The sequence below is a fragment of the Leopardus geoffroyi genome, chromosome C3 (assembly GCF_018350155.1).
Source record: "Leopardus geoffroyi isolate Oge1 chromosome C3, O.geoffroyi_Oge1_pat1.0, whole genome shotgun sequence".
Taxonomy (NCBI): Eukaryota; Metazoa; Chordata; class Mammalia; order Carnivora; family Felidae; genus Leopardus; species Leopardus geoffroyi.
Window position 1 is genome coordinate 150341666 of NC_059338.1, and position 16087 is coordinate 150357752.

General features: G+C 38.2%; 1 protein-coding gene across 5 annotated transcripts in view; it reads right to left on the bottom strand.

Annotated features, from left to right (window-relative positions):
- SNTG1 (syntrophin gamma 1) overlaps positions 1–16087 on the bottom strand; it is an 897410-nt gene that overhangs the window by 108828 nt on the left and 772495 nt on the right. The gene's annotated exons all lie outside the window — the stretch shown is intronic.

The window sequence follows — 16087 nt, forward strand, 5'->3', positions numbered from 1 at the left end:
AAATCAAGATGTCAGTAGGCTGCACTCCTTTCTGGGGGCCTTAGAGAAGGATCTATTTCCTTGCCTTTTCCAGCTTATAGAGGCGGCTATATACTCTGTATCATTTGACCCCCTTGCTCCATCTTCAAAGTCAGCAGCAGAGTATCTTGACCATTCTTCCATGATCACATCATCACTTTACTCTCTCTTGTTCTCTTTCTCTCATTCACTTATCTGAGCCTGAAAGGGTTCTCGGCTTTTAAGGACTCATGATTTGATTGGACACGTCTAGATAATACAGGATAATGCCCCCATCTCAATGTTCTCAACCTAAATCATATCTGAAAATCTCCTTTTCCAAGTCAGGTAATATATTCATAGGTCCGGAGATTAGGATATGGACACCTTTTGGTGGCCATTATGCTGCCTATCCTATTATTGGTAATATACTTTTGGAAAGTAATCGAGAATCAATGTGTTGAGACAATGTGCTCAAGCAATTTATCCTTAATGTATTAGTGTGGATTAAAGGAAATATTCACAAAGAATTACATTATTTGGTTTTTTTGAGAGAAAGATAGTGTGGGAAGGGAGGGGCAGAGAGGGAGAAGGAGACAGAGAATCCCAAGTAGGCTCCATGCTGCCAGTACAGAGCCCAATACGGGGCTGAAACGCATGAACCATGAGATCATGACCTGAGCCAAAAGCAAGAGTTGGACGCTTAACCAACTGACCCACCCAGGTGCCCCTACACTATTCGATTTGGAATTAACTCTTGCATCTTAAAATACTTTAATTAGACAACAAAATAATATCTAGGCAGATAGATTTGAATAAACTCTTTGAAAAACTAAATAAAATCAATGTTGATATAACTCATTTAAATACATTAGCAAACAATCCAAATTAATCCTGGGAGTTTTTGTTACCTTATCTTCCCTATGTCAATAACATAAAGCATTCAATTTTGTGCCTTGCTTGGATCAAAAATAAAATAGAAGCCAGTCAGCAACTAAAGACTATACTAAATACTGTAGTGAAAATATTTATGAAACCTGCATCCTAAGTCTGATTCTAAAATTCACTTGCTCTAATGACCTCGGGTAAGTCATTTATCCAGGACCATATTTTTAGCTTCTTGAGATATGATAACTTATTCCCATTCAAAACAAACAAACAAAAAAAACAAACAAAAAGGTTATCTTACAGAGATAACAAAAAGAACATATTCAATTGTATTAACCTTTAGGATCTTTCTCTCTGTAAAATGAGGAAACCAAACCCAAGATTTCCTAAAGCTAACTCTAAATTAAAGACTTCAAAGTTTTAATGAACATGATTATATAACAAGAAACACATTTTCTTCGCCATAAGACACTTGTGCCCCAAGCAAGCAAGGATAAAATGCTAAGGTTTCAAGATCATTTCAGTAAATGAAACTGACGAATACCATAAGGTGTCCAGAAGGGCCCCGTCCCCTAGCCTTCTCTTCAGGTGTGTGTGGCCATGTGACTAGAACTCACCAATGCAACTTGAGCTGAAATGACATGTGCCACTCACAGGCAACTTCTCTATATTATTTGCTCTTTGGAAGCGAGTAGAATAGAGAAATGTGACTGGATGCATTCTGATATCAAGACCCCAACAGATGCTGGAGCTACAAGATGAGTGTTAAAATCAGAGTCTGGAGGGGAGCTGCCCGCCTATTAAGAACACCTGTGTCAAACTGTTAGGTGAGAAAAATCTTAAACTCACATGTTTGAGAAACTATCCTCTTGGGACTCGATTTGTTATAGCAGCTCAGTTAACTAGTACAATAATTAGAGAAATTAGTATTGTTATCATTCATTTTTCCCCCCAAATAGAAGCATTATTTTAATTCTCTAAAACTGCTCTTATGAGGGGAGCCTGGGTGGCTCAGTTGGTTAAGCCTCCAACTCCGGTCGTCCGGTTCAGGTCATGATCTCTCGGGTGGTGAGTTCGAGCTCTACGTCGGGCTGTCGGCTGTCGGCATAGAGTCGACTTTAGATCCTCTTTCCTCTCTATCTCTGCTCCTTCCCTGCTCATTCTCTCAAAACTAATAAATAACAAAAAGAAAACTGAAAATTGCTCTTATGATATAACGACACAGTGGTCTATTTCAGGAACCAAGAAATGCCATCTCTTTAAAGCTTAATGTCTCTTGGGGCGCCTGGGTGTCTCAGTCGGCCAAGCATCCACTTTAGCTCAGGTCGCGATCTCCTGGTTCTTGAGTTTGAGCGCTGTGTCAGACTCTGTGCTGACAGCTCAGAGCCTTGAGTCTGCTTCAGATTCCGTGTCTCCCTCTCTGTGTGCCCATTCCCTGCTGGCACTCTGTCTCTCAAAAATAAATGAACATTAGAAAAAAAAAAAGCTGATGTCTCACTTTTTCACATATATAGCTAGAAGCTGATGAATTTACATTAAGTTTTCCTTTCTTAGTTGTCATCAAATCCTTACTTGCTGCCTGGTACTGTACAGGGCATGGGAAACAAAGACGTTAACTCATGCAACAAGTACGTTATTCCAGGTGATCATGAAGCAGTTTTCAGAGAATACCTAAGAAGTGTTTAGGAATTCTGGGGCCCCTGGGTGGTTCTGTCGGTTAAGTGTCTGACTTCAGCTCAGGTCAATTTCTCATGGTTTGTGAGTTCAAGCCCTGCCTGCTTGGGATTCTCTCTCTCTCTCTCTCTGCCTCTCCCCTACTTGCCCTTTCTCTCTCTCTCAAAATAAATAAATATTTAAAAAAAAGAAAGAAAAATAATTGTTTAGAAATTCTGGAGGTCTAATAAGTCTGTTAGGGAGAATTTTTAAAAAAGCAAAAAAAAAAAAAAAAAAGTGAATGCTACCATTATGGCCACTGGCCCTTATATAATCCCCTTTTCTTGAGTGTGGGTAGGAACCTGTGAATATGGTGGATGTCACTCCCTTGGTTATACAGTGTTATATGGTAAAATTCTGTAAACAGGTATTGCATATGTAATTAAAGTCTGTAATAACTTGACTTTAATCAAAAGGAAAGTTATTCTGGGGGAGCTTGTTCAAGTAAGCCATTTACAGGAGATTGCAAACATCAGGGACACATGACTGTTGCCCTTGAAGAAGCAGACCGCCATGTTGAGGAGAGGGGCACGTGTCAGGAAGTGGCAGGCAGCCCTGTGTAGCTTAGCCTCACAATCCGAATGGAACCTTTGATGAGGACTCCAAGCCTCACATAAGATAATAGCCAGAGCCAAAACCTTGACTGCAGCCCTGTAGGACCCTGAGTAGAGGACCCACCTAAACCAAGTTTGGACCCTCGACGAGCAGAAACTGTAAGGAAGTGTGTGTTGTTTAAAGTCAATACAGTCATGGTCATTTTTTATGCCACAGTAGAAAACTAATACAGACTTTGGGACCAGAAGCCAAGTGTTGTTTTAATAAATCCCTAAAAACTGGGAGCAGCTTTGGAATTGGGAAGGGAGTAGACAGAAACTGGAAAAGTTTGGGGGGAACACATTAGAGGAAGCCAAAATCACATTACAAAAAGACAATCACTTGGACTGACTCTTAGAAGGAATGTGGACTTTAAGAATGCTACCCACCAGCAAGAGCTCAGAAGGGAGTAAGGCATGTTGCTGGAACCTGGAAAAGAGGAAATCTTCTAGATAGTGGCAGCAAGCTTGGTGAAAGATTTTCCTGCAGTTATGGGGAATGCAAAACTTGTAAAGAATGAACCTGCTTAGGAGCACCTGAGTGGCTCCAGTCGCTTAAGCATCTGACTCTTGATTTCGGCTCAGGTCATGATCTCTCAGTTCGTGAGTTCAAGCCCTTCGTTGGGCTCTGCACTCTGACAGCACAGCGCCTACTTGGAGTTCTCTCTCTCCCTGTCTCACTGCCTTCCCCTGCTCACACTCTCTCCCTTTCTCTCTCTCTCTCTCTCTCTCAAAAATAAATAAACATTAAAAAAAATAATGAACCTAGTTACATACCTATGGAGATTTCCAAGCAAAATGTTGGAGGTGTTGCCTGGTTTCTTCTTGTTGCGAATAGCAAAATGTGAGAGGAGGGAAGGAAGTGGGGGGACTTGGTGCAAGACTATTCAATACAAATTAAACAGGCTTGCTGATTTTGAATATTCTCAGTTTCCCCAGATGGCAAAATACGCCAAGAATTGGGTGGCTCCTGAAATGTTAGCAGAGAGGAAAGCCTAGGGGTGTGACTATACAACCTTGCCCCAAATCTTAGAAAGATCAAGGTTTCACACACAGGATTCTCTCAAGACGTTAGGGATGCTATTCAGAGATCTTCTCAACTAAAGTGGAGGCTCTCTAGAAATATTGAGGGTGTGGCCCCCATTCCTCTCAGCAGGAGGCCTAGACGCAGAGATAATCTCAGAAAGATCTGTGAAGATAACTTTTATCTAAAGGAGTGAAATCTGCAAAGGACCTTCGAACAGGAAAATCATTTCAACAACAATACTGCCAGCTTGAATTCCAAGAAGGACAGAGGGAGAGAGCACAAAATTAAAGGAGGCTCTTGGATTCCCTGAAGTCTATTGGCAGGAAGCAACTGCTCTTATGGATCTTGGTGCAAGACGTAACATTTTTAGTTCAGAGACAACACTTTATTAATCGTGGCACAACGAACATCATGAGTATCCGCATATTTACGTCAGATGCACCTGCACATACAGTGTGCTACATTCCATGAGAGGACTCCTGAGTTAGGGAACCTGACTAAATCATTTAGGATGGACAGTAGGCATGCTCTATTCTCTAAGACTGCAAGCAACTCTTCCCTGTGCTCTGAAGAAAAACACTGTTTGCTACGTAAACGTCCTTGAAAAAATAGTCTGGACACTAGTGTTTCTTCTCAGAAGCCATGCAAGAGGGCCATCAAGAAATGTTTCCCAATACTTGGGCACCTTTTGGGTGATGCTCTGACTCCTCTTTTCCCTGATCATACAGGATCTGTAAGATCTATTTCTGTTATTCTTCAAAGGAAAAAATGGCATGGGCTGTCATCCTAATGCGAATAATCATTTCCTTCCTGTGTCACTGGGTCCTACTGATGCCCGCCATGACGATGGCTTTCCATTTGAAAGTCAAGTCTCCATCCTCATCAGTATAAAAGGTTTCCTTCCCTTCCTGATTTGTCCGGCTGGGTACAGTTCCTCTTCCTCAGAAGCCATCCTTCCTCATCATCTGTAGATACAGAACTCCAGTGTACTCACACCATAGACAACTTGACTTCGCAGCTCTCCTCTTTGACGCCTCCTTCCCACCAATTTACGCTACGGACACGGACACCTTGTTTCTCATTGTTGAATGTTCAACTTTGACCTCCTTTTTTGTATTTGTGTGTTAGCATTTCTCACTGATAACCAGGCCCTTCCCTTGCTACGGTATCTAGCTTCAACGGGTTTGGAGTCCTCTCACCCACAATTTCTTTTTGAACACATTTTTGTCTTCTCCACAGTTTTGGCTTTGGGTTTGCAAATATTTTACTGGTTTTACAATTCTGGCTCACAGTTATACATGATTTAGCTCTTTTACTTATTTATTATTTCATCTCGGAAATAGTACACAAAATATATTTTTAAGCTAACGGAAGATGATCAAAAAGTCTGTGACATAATATTTATCATTTTATAATGTATCTCCCCCACTCTCAAACTTATACCCATCTTTTATTGGTAGAATGTAACCGTAAATTATAACTATAATTTAATAGACAGTTTTGAATTTTGAGCTGTTCGGCCCTTCAGTTAATGGCATACACCATGCCTGTGAAAAATAACCACTGTTGAAAAATGTGTTTCCTAAACAGCGCAGTATTTCTGTTTCAAGTGAGCCTGTTTTAAAAGGATTTCTTAATGACAAATCACTTAACAGATTTAGGCACATTGTCTGAGTTATACTTGGATGCTTCCAATAGCACTAAAAACTAGTCTGGTAAAATCTAGCAGACATGAGCATTGGTTTAGTGCCTACATCATCAAAACTGGTAGAAAAAGGAATACTGGCAATAAAGATTTGTGCAGGGGTGTGCACTCTGGAGCATAGAGTCCGTCCATTAAACCCCAAATGGGATGACTGGGTCTCTTAAGCCAAACATTCCTTAGTATGCTTTTCTGTGACACTAATCACTTCAACCTTCCTTCATGTGCCATGGAAAATAGATCACAAGGTTTGGCCAATTAAATCACACTTAGGGAAGGGATAAGGAAGCAAAATATAGCAGTTGTCCTACCCTTGCAGTATTTAAAAACAGAAGCCTTTCCCCTAGGGGGCTTGTCTTTATTTATCTTTTGCTAATTTGCCTATTTAGCATGTAGTCACCCGCTGGCATAAACCTTTTGTTTCTGTGATTCAGACGCTTCATTGTGAATTTGATGAAGTCAATGAAATGTTAAAAACTATTTCAAGCGGTGCCTGGGTGCTCAGCGGGTTAGGCACCGGACTCTTGATCTCAGCTCAGGTCACAGTCTCACGTTTTGTTGTTGTTGTTGTTGTTGTGGTTTGTTTGTTTGTTTTGTGGGTCGGATTCTGTGCAGTGTAGAGTCTGCTTGGAATTCCCTTTCCCTCTCTCTCTGCCCCTACCCCACTTGTATGCTCTCCCACTCTCTCAGAAATGAATAAATAAAATTAAAAAATTTTTAAAAAAGTATTTCAAAATACACATCAAGGCAATTACATAAATCATTTAAGCCTTTCATAAATCCCTTCTTGTAGAGGCCGCTTTTAGACAACAGTCTTGAGCAGTGACCCCCACGCTGAATATAGACAGGTGACCCACCTCAAAATATCCGTAGGCCCTAACTGATCAATGCACTACTTACAAGCAGGCACAGTAACCAAGAAAGGGAAGATTCCCTACATCACCGCACCTCCTCATCTTCCCCCTTTACAAACAGCCCCCGCCCACTGCCTCCTGCCAATCACTCCCTTGCTTACTGTCCTGCCGGCTGCTGCCTTGAGGTGTATCCAGTAAATGTCCATCTTCTTTGCTCTGCCTCAGGTGACTTCCTTCACCTCCCACGCCACCGGCTTCCATCCAATCATCGGCCCACATTTGGGCCCCCCACCCCCATCCAATCGAGAAACACCTCACTTAGACACCACTTCTTAGCTTTCGTTATGGCTGATTTCTCACCAACATGCCCAATGGAAACTGAATCTTGAAACTAATCACAAAATTATTCTGATATTAGAGAAAATCAACTGATTTATCAAGTGAAAGAAAATCAGATACTTCCCGTGCATGGCCCCTGTACTTCGTGATGAGGTCATTCATATTAATAATGTTGGTAGAGCATTGTTATGCATTTCCTTTGACACAGTAGCTAAGTCCATCAGACAACATACCTTCCCCACATGTTTGGGTTATGAGTAGTGCCAGTTACAGTATAGCAAGCCAAAAAAGCAGAGAAAAGATAGCCTTTACAGTATATATGAACATAGGAGATGACCCAATTAGCATGACTCTAAAATTACAAATGAAGTGTTTTGTGCAAAGCTTACAGAAGTGCCAACAGCTGTTGAGTGCCAAAAGGCATCTTCTATGAGCAAGGACTTCACGTCCAATTGTAAGGACTCAGTTATTCTCTCTATCACAGTGATACACATCGCTGATGACACATTTAAGTAGCTTCCAGGCAAGAGAAGCACACAGGATTAGTAAATATTAGATATTGCAGAGAAAACAATATTGTCAAATGTTTTTATTTCATAAGCACAACTTGTCTTAATTATCTGAGTACGGTCAGTAAAGATTTGTTAGATCACATGTATTTCAGGAAAGTTTCTGCATGTCTGAATACAGTTGGCTTCTCCACTACAGCCTTGACCAGGAAAAGTTCACTTCATTTGGAGAAACATGCATAGTTACTCCTTAAAGTTTCTATATAATACACGAAAAATGATGAACAGAAAATACCATTTCAAAATCAAGGATATTGCAATATAAGCAATATTGCAGTAAAAATTAAATTATGATGACTATTTGCATAAATTAAAGAATTTGAAAAAAAACATCTCCCCTGTATGACAAGAAAACAAAGCGGATCTAAAGACCACAAGAAAGGTACTAAAGCAAAAAGGAGAAGAAAGATAGCTGGTCTACCTCAGAAGAGAAATGGAAACAAAAATTTTAACATTCACAGAAATGAAAGTAAAATTGAAAGATACTATCAGAATAGGCATTATTGGGAACTGCATTATGAATAGAAGACAGGACTGAGAAAATGAGAGAAACAGGGGCACCTGGGTGGCTTAGTAGGTTGAGCGTCCGACTTTGGCTGTAGTCATGATCTCACAGTTTGTGAGTTTGAGCCCCACATCGGGCTCTCTGTCCTTCTCCCGCTTGCACGCGCTCTCTCTCTCTCAAATACAAATAAAAAACATTACAAAAAAAAAAAAAGAAAATGAGAGAAACAAAACAGAAATGGATGAAGCATGGAAAAAGATTCACTATTCAATATCTATGGGGGAGAAGTAAAGCCCACCCATTATGGACATAAAGCTGGTATAATTACTGTGTTCCAGACAAAACACTGTGCTAGTCAGACCTTTGAATAATAGAAGAATAATTAAAAGAAAAAAAGCATAAAGACATATCTGAAGAAAATTTTTCAAAATATAAGATTATTTGAATCTACCAATTATACAGACACATGGTGTTCCGGGAATAATTGAACCAGAAGGGTGAATCCTGAGGCCTAAATCAATCAAGTTATTAAGCCCAAGAAAAGAATCTTTCAGTCAATTTGGCCAGGTCAATAAAGAAATATCTTAAGAGGGAAAAAAATCAATTTAGTTTGTGTCATCTTGACCGAAAAATTTAACAAGATAGTAGAATAATATTGTGAAAGAAAGAAAATATGAATGTCCTTTTAATATGAACATGCTATTCAAGACTAAAGGGCACAGTTTAAAAATTCTGAATATGAAAAAAACAAATGGGAACAGTATTTTCCTGAGCACTTCCTATGGAAAATGCCTATAGGCAAACTTCTACCAACCACAGAAATCGGAGGAGCTGAAAAACAATAAGCCAGGGCTCCTGGGTGGCTCAGTCGGGTAAGTGTGGACATCGGCTCATGTCATGATATCAGGGTTCATGGGTTCAAGCCCTGTGTCCAGCTCTGTGCTGACAGCTCAGAGCCTGGAGCCTGCTTTGGAATCTGTGTCTCCCTCTCTCCCTGCCCCTCCCCCACTCATTCTCTGTCTCTGTCTCTCAAAATAAATATACATTAAAAAAGTTAAAAAAAAAAAAAGAAAAAAAGAAACCACGTTGGTACTGAATAGTAGAAACTATACTGTCTGTAAAAAGCAAGACTAAACTTGAATTGGCAATTATCATTACTAAAGAATATTTAAATGTTGCAAATTAAAATAAATTAATGGAGAAATTAAAATAAATTAAAATAGTTGGGAGTGGTTGGAGAAAGGGAACCACCAGTGGCATGATTATGCTACCTTTATCGTCCATTTTGGCCAAGTATCAAACTATATCATTCAATGCTAAAAAATCAAGTAACAAGGAAGTAAATATATTAAAGATATAAAAGTAATCTATGGAAGCAATGGGACATTAGGAAAGGAAAAAGGAAGAATAAATGCGTACATTCTCTTATTTTTCAAAATAGGGATTCTATAGCTCAATCTAAGGAAGTGGAGAATGATCGTAAATTAGAAGATTATAATAAGCAAACCTTCTCAAGTAAAAGTGCAAACAGGAAGGGTTGAATAATACAATTTGTTTATTAAAACTGATAAAATATGATTATAGATTTAACGACACGAAGCTATTATTTAATTGGCATAAATGAAGTATTTTTATTTAAAGCAGATGTCTGTCATATTCGTTCACTAAGAAAAACACAACTATGTAATATTTACAGAAATCATGTAAAACAAAGTGACTCAGGAAAATTGGAAACAAAAAGATGAACAAAGGCAGACAAGCCGGCAAATGAAATGGAAATAAAATGGAAGGAATACTCTTCATATCTGAAAAAGGGGAACTCAGGGAAAAAGCATTAAGTAAGGCTCAGAAAGACACTTGAAAAGAATAAAATATGCAATCTACAGTATCAGTACACAAATAACAAAAATCAGTACTGGAAAATAAATGGGAATTATAATGAGAAATAAACTGACACTTTAATTTACATTTCTTTTCCCATGACAGACCAAATGGATTAAAACCTAAGTAATGACATAGAAAATTGTGTTCTTTCTAATCCAGGAACGTATTTTACTGAATTTCTTGAACTGAATTACATAATTTACACTCACACTGCTGCCTTTGTTATTTATTTCAATGGGCAGTCAGTGAGTGCCTACAACTAATATGCTTAGCATACTCCTGAAATACTTTAACAGACTCTACCAAGAAATACATAGTAAAAGGAGGTTTCGAGCAAAGGAAATTCAACACACATATTCTCATAAGTGTGGTAATGCCCCAAAATATATCCAAGAAGCTCCTGGATGTAGGAGAATAATTGGAAAAAAAACATATGTTCTCAGACAGGCAAAGCTGCATTTGAGTTTTGATATCAGAAGAAACTTTGAACACCTTATATAACCAGTCTGAAAATGTATATATAGCGGAAGGAAGTGGATATAATCCCTCTACCACAACAACCCTGGGAAGAAAAGTAGATATGAAGTGTCTGCCCTCGAAAAGAAGATTTAAAAAATAAGTCAATACATGTGTATTCCTGTCCCCATCCTAGCTGTATGAATCATATCCAAACATATCAGAAAACCCTGGTCATTTTTAACGTTTATTTATTTTTGAGACAGAGAGAGACAGAGCATGAACGGGGGAGGGTCGCAGAGAGAGGGAGACACAGGATCTGAAACAGGCTCCAGGCTCTGAGCGTCAGCACAGAGCCCAACGCGGGGCTCGAACTCACGGACTGCGAGATCGTGACCTGAGCCGAAGTCGGACGCTTAACCAATGGAGCCACCCAGGCGCCCCAAACCCTGGTCGTTTTTAACAACTTTATGACTAATCTGGATGAAAGCAGAAAATATTCTTATCAGAACTGCAGTGGCACAAAGTTGGGGATATTAGCTAATCCATTGGAATAGAAAAGCAGATTCAAATCCTTTTTGTCAGACTGAAACAAACTGATGGCATTTAAGAGGATCCAATGGGAAAGCATTAATTTACTTAGAGAACATTAACTAGGGGAGTATGAGTGGAGTCGTCTATGGTGGAAATATTTTCAAAAACAATTAGTTGCCTGAAAGATCCATACAAGTAGATGATTTGATATACCTGTCAGACAGTGACTTCCACAATATTCATTTAATATAGTGCTTACAAGGGAAGTAATACCCTCTTGTGATCTATAAGGACTGCCATATCGGCAGCAATGCATGTAAAATAAATTGGGCAAGGTTGCATTTTGGGGGGTCCAGTACCTAATCATGCCAATAACTAGCTGTGTAATCTGCACAAGCTCCTTTATTTCACGAACAATAGAGTCCCCATATGGGATGTGGGCTCAGAGAATTAAGCACATACCTGTGAGATGGGATTCAGTAGGACAACACAAGTAAAGAATTTAGCAAAAGTGCATCGTTATTGTCATTATTCTGGAATCATATTTTAATAGGGAAAATTGACCAATTAAACTATGCTCAAGGAAGCTTAACCAAAATGTTGAGGATTCTGGAAGGCAAGAGCCAAAGAAAACAGGTAAGGAAATTGAAAACGTTTAGATCATACAAGAGAAGATCTAGAAGAAAGAACATTTCTTTCTATGAATGTCCTACATGGTAGAGAGAGTAACCTTTCTTCGCATCTGCTAGAGAACACAATATCCATTCAATGATATAGTGATATCATCGGATATTGGCAATGGATATTGCCAGGAACAGGACTTCCTGTTAGTGTAAGAAAAGTTTTAAACAACCAACTTTTCATGACTAGAAAGGACTAATTTACAAATAAAAGATTGGTTATTGTGAATGTAAACTGCAGAAATGAAGCGCTCACAGTTAGAACGATGGTGATGTTAAGAAATGAAGGGTAGGGGCGGCTAGGCCGCTCAGTCGGTTAAGCGTCTGACTTCGGCTCAGGTCGTGATCTTGAGGTTCATGAGTTTGAGCCCCACATCAGGCTCTGTGCTGACAGCTCAGAGCCTGCAGCCTGCTTCAGATTCGGTCTCCCTCTTTCTCCATCCCTTCCCCATTCACACACTCTCTCTCAAAAATAAATAAACATTAAAAAAAAAAAAAGAAATGAAGGGTCAAGTTACAGAACATGTAAGATTTACCTCAAAAGCAGAATCCTGTAGGTCAATAAAGGGGTATCAATGCTGTTTTAGAATACTGTAGCTTGGAACTATTATGTTTTCTAAGAGCACCACTGCCATAACTCTCTAAGCTGGTCTTGACCTCATTCTCTCAGAGAATGTAGAGTATTACATTCCTTTCATGCTTCCTCTTACTTAAAATGGCCTCCTGGGCCATTTTGCTCATCTTAGCGAAGTTGACTACAGTTGATACGTGGCCAGAGTGACCCAAACAACAAACAGAAATTCTTGATGTGTGAGCAGATAAAACATCGCGTTGGAGATGCCAAATAAGGTTATGATAGCTACTCACTATTATTCATCAATAGAAGTAGTTTCCTGCCAGAGATGAAGAAATAAATCATCATCAAAGAGAAAGTAAATACACGAATTCTAGTGTGAGGAACTGAAATCAAAAGTGGCCACTATAATGTGGCTGTTGAGGGACATTTCTTATAGCATTTGCGATATAAAACTATATACATAACTATAGCCATGAAATCATCTCTGACCCAACAATTCTGTTAAGAATACTCTAAGAAAGTGATCAGAAATGCACACAAACAAGCACACACAGGCTCTTTATCGAATCAGTATTTTTCAGTGTAAATAATAGAAAAAATAAATTTATGTTACAGAAGATTATTTCTGCACACATTGATACAACTATTGAAAACTAGATTTTAAAAGAATATGGGGAAACGCTCACAATAAAGCAACTGAGTATAACTTTTAAGTTATAACAATAAGAAAAATCGGATCTCCAGTAAAAATGATGTCATATATGTATATACACAAAAATGTACTGACTTATTTTTTGTTAATAACCTTAAGTAGATGAGATAAAAGTTACATTCACATTTAAGTTATTATATATTATTCATATATGTTATCATAATATTTAATTTAAATTTTTACTTATACTGTATTCTGTATACTAATTTTTATTAGTTTTGCAAAAATCTTGAAATATTTGATTTAATAATTACAAGGAGTTTTGAATAGTAAACCTTAGGCTATAAATGTTTGTTATAGGACACTATATTTGTAATGATTTTTTAAATTTATTGTGGAAAACTGTGTCTGTTCACTTAAAGTTGTATGTGAGGCTTGCCACTTACTAAATGCCTCGTTAAAATTAACATCCAGGCTGTAACCTCACTGTCTTATTTTATGGAACGCAGGAGCTATAAAGTACAGTGAAGTTGCTCTTGGGCTGCCTGGGTGGCTCAGTCGGTTAAGCATCTGACTTCGGCTCAGGTCATGATCTTATAGTTCATGAGTTCAAGCCCTGTGTCCAGCTCTGTGCTGACAGCTCAGAGCCTGGAGCCTGCTTCAGATTCTGTGTTTCCTTCTCTGTCTGCCCCTCCCCCACTTGTGTTGTCTTAAAACTATGGACATAGGTAAAGGAATTCCTTTTAAAAATGGATCCTCTAATAAATATTAAAACTTACACTTTTCTTCAATTCCACTGAAAACAAAAATCTAGACCTTAAATAACAAATTAAATTCAAATAAGCAGAAGGAAGGAAACAATAAAGATTAAAGCAGAGACAAAAAAAAATGGAAAATACAAAGGCAAACAGATAAATAAAACTAAGAGTTAGTTCTTCAAAAAGATTTTTAAAAACCCACAATTTTTGGTTAGATTGACTATAAAAATAAAAAGAGAAAAGATCCAAATAACTAATATTAGAAATAAAAGAGAGACCATTAATACCAATTCTATACAAATAAAAAAGGTTATAAGAGAACACCAAAAATAATTGTATGCCAAAATATTGGATAACCTAGATGAATTGAAAAAAAAATTATGGGCGCCTGGGTGGCTCAATCAGTTGGGTATCCAACTCTTGATTTTGGCTCAAATCATGATCTCACAGTTTCTAGATAGAGTCCTGCATTGGGCTCCATGCTGACAGTGTGGAGCCTGCTTGGGATTCTTTCTTCCTGTCTTTTTCTGCCTGTCCCCCACTCACATGTGTGCTCTCTCTCTCTCAAAATAACTAAATAAACTTAAAAAAAAATAGAAACACACAATCTACCAAATCTACCAACATTGGATCTTAAAGAAACAGAAAATCTGGTGAGACCTGTCACTAGTAAGGGTATTGACTTAATAATCAATACCTCCAAGCAAAGAAAAACCTAGTACTAGATGGCTTCACTGGTGAATTATATCAAATATTTAAAGAAGAATTAATACCATTTCTTCTCAAATTATTCCAAAAATTGAAGATGAGACAAGACTCCCAAACTTATTCCTTAAGGGCAATAGTACACTGATACCAAATCTAGATAAAAACCCTAGAAGAAAAGAAAACTAAAGACCAATATCCTTGATGAATATAGATTCCAAACCCCTCAACAACATGCTAGCAAATAGAATTCAACAGCACAATAAAAAGGTTATACATTATGACCAAATAGTATTTATTCTTGGAATGCAAGGATGGTTCTACAAATGAAAAGCAATCAATCAATCAATCAATCAGTCAATCAATGTAATAAACCACATTTAAGAAGAGAGGGAGGGACGCCTGGGTGGCTCAGTCGGTTAAGCGTCCAACTTCGGCTCAGGTCATGATCTCACGGTCCGTGGGTTGGAGCCCCACGTCAGGCTCTGTGCTGACTGCTCAGAGCCTGGAGCCTGTTTCAGATTCTCTGTCTCCCTCTCTCTCTGCCCCTCCCCCGTTCATGCTCTGTCTCTTTCTGTCTCAAAAATAAATAAACGTTAAAAAAAAATTAAAAAAAATAAAAGAACAGAGGGAAAAGCCACATGATCATCTCACTTGGTGCCGAAAAATAAATATTTGACAAATCAAACACATTTTTATAATAAAAACTCTCGGGGCGCCTGGGTGGTGCAGTCGGTTAAGCGTCCGACTTCAGCCAGGTCACGATCTCGCGGTCCATGAGTTCGAGCCCAGCGTCGGGCTCTGGGCTGATGGCTCAGAGCCTGGAGCCTGTTTCCGATTCTGTGTCTCCCTCTCTCTCTGCCCCTCCCCCGTTCATGCTCTGCCTCTCTCTGTCCCAAAAATAAATAAACGTTGAAAAAAAAATTAAAAAAAAAATAAAAACTCTCAACAAACTGGGACTAGAAGGAAATTTCCTCAACAGAACAAAGCCCACAGCTAACCTCATACTCAATGGATCAGTAAGATCAGCAATAGGACAGGGTTGACCTTTTTTACCTCTTCTGTTCCACACATTACTGGAAATTCTAGCCACAGCAATTGGTCAAGAAAAGTAAATAAGATGCTTCCAAATTGGAAAGAAGAAAGTAAAATTATCTGTTAACAGACAACATGATCTTATATGTAGAATACCCTAAAGATTCTGCCAAAAAAAAGGTTGTAGAACTAATAAACATATTCAGCAAAATTACAGGATACAAAGTCAACCAATAAAGACCAGTTTCATTTCTGTATTATAACAATAAAAAATTCAGAAAGAAAAAATAACACTTAAAACTGGAGTTTCAAGAAACATGTTTGTGTAAAACATTCTCCAATTAGTTTAGAAATATTTAATTCTGAGGAGATATATTTACTTTGAGGATACATAATTGAAATTCTCTGAACCCTTAATTATTGAAAGATTCTTAATTTAGTATGCCCTTAGGAACTTAATTTTAGTCTACTAAATCCTTTTAAATAACAGGAAAGCAAAAAAAAAAAAGCAGTTGGCACAACTTTTCAATATGATTTCATTTATGATATATTATTAACTATTTTTGCAATTATAAATAATTTGCTATCTTCAGATGTATTTTATTTTCTTTAAGCCAGA